The sequence below is a fragment of the Cyanistes caeruleus genome, chromosome 22 (assembly GCF_971803275.1).
Source record: "Cyanistes caeruleus chromosome 22, bCyaCae1.hap1.1, whole genome shotgun sequence".
In the NCBI taxonomy this organism is placed as follows: Eukaryota; Metazoa; Chordata; class Aves; order Passeriformes; family Paridae; genus Cyanistes; species Cyanistes caeruleus.
Window position 1 is genome coordinate 2,582,715 of NC_141722.1, and position 1,801 is coordinate 2,584,515.

Consider the following 1,801-nt stretch of genomic DNA (forward strand, 5'->3'; position numbering starts at 1 on the left):
CCCTGTCTCTTTTTTTTTTTCTTATCTTCTACTACAAGAATTTTCCATCCTTTGCTACCTTTCTATCCACCAACCATTGTTGCTGGTTATTTGAAAACCAAACATCTCTATCCCATAAGGCAGGACATTAAATTCCCCATAGGGAACAAACTTACTAGAATGGAAACAAATATCATAATGCCAGTTTTGGAACCAGAGCTTGTGTTGTACAGAGACACCAAACAAGAGGTTCAAACATGCTGAAATAAATCTAATGTTTAATGTCAGGATTAACAAGCAGCAAAATCCCTGATTTCCAGAGCTTCCATTCAGCAGTAGGTACTGTTTTGGATGAAAGATGCCTGGAGCACACATGTGGAAAGCAGAAATATAGAATGTTTTGCTGTTTTGTCTGCTTCTCAAGAATGTATTTTCCTACCCAGACAATAGCACTTGAGAAAGCTGCATTTTGGATTGCAAATTGGATCAACCAAACCCTGTTCTGGCATCTTGTATTTATTATCTGACAAAAGCAGAAACCAGGATTAACAGTGCAGAATTGAGATTCTAAATTTTTTTTTCCATTAATTTGTTGGCTCTTTTCTTTGTGTCTGAATTTACAAGCTGAACATGTTGTGCTGCTCAGTTTAACTTCAATGTCACTATCATTTTCACTGAATTCCAACTAAAAGTATAAATTTTGGATGGTCAGTTACTATTTTAACTTTCTTCATTTGTTGTGTGCTTGTAAACCTGGAACTTTGTTTAGTTCTTTAAGCACTTCTGCATTTCACAAATACAACCTTCTGTTCTCTTGCATACTGTAAATAGAGAAACCTTTCCTTTTCCCCTTCCTCATGGAGGAATTCTGAAACACTTCTTTTGTTATGGAGGAAATGCTCATAGGAATCCAAATATATTTACTGTAAAACACTCTGAAATCTGGTTTGTTTTTTTTTTTTCTATTCATGCTTTATGTGATGGCAGCTTATCCATCTTTTCCAGTCTTCCTTGGGCTCCATGGGTGTCATGCTGCTGGCAATTCTGCCAGGGAACATCAAATGGCTCAGCCTCCAGCTGATACCATGGTGGCTTGGAAATAGCCCCTGGAAGTTCTTATCTTCATGCCAGATGTTTCAGACACTAAGCAGCTCGTGGAAGTTCAGTCAGAAAGAGAAGGAGCTTCTGGAATCTTCTGTTAAAGCAGAATAGTAAATATCTCCTTCAATACACAATTTACCTGTATACAACTTATGATGGAATCTGTTGCTTCCCTGGTTTTATTCCCTTGAAGGGCAGTAACTCTGCTATACGAATTAGTAAATGGAATTGTCTGCAGAAAAGCCACAGACACTGAAATCTGCTTTCCTGAGGGATGTTTTTCATCTGAAACCAGACCCCTTTGAAAATTTGAATTTAAATCCTGACCCAGTTTTTCCTTGGGACCACAAACTGTGCCAAATTTATTACTTGCTGGATGGATGTTAAATCTGCTGCTTGATGGTTCCCTGGGATCATTTCTGTGCTCTTCAAAGTAGTTTGGCCTGCATTCCTCAAGATAGAATAAGGTCATGCTGAGCTATATATACTCATAAGGAAATGGAGATGAGCTTTACCCTGTGTGGTTTTGTCACTTCTTGTGCCTTCCAAATTGTCTTATAGCTGGCTTATATCCATTTATATATTATTTTCCACACTGTATTTGCAGTCAATACTGGCCACAGATGTACCATAAGGCTCTGCTTATCTAAACTGGGTGGGGAGCAAAGGCAGGAGAGAACAGAGACAAAACCAACAAAAAAGCCCAACCACACTGCAGCAG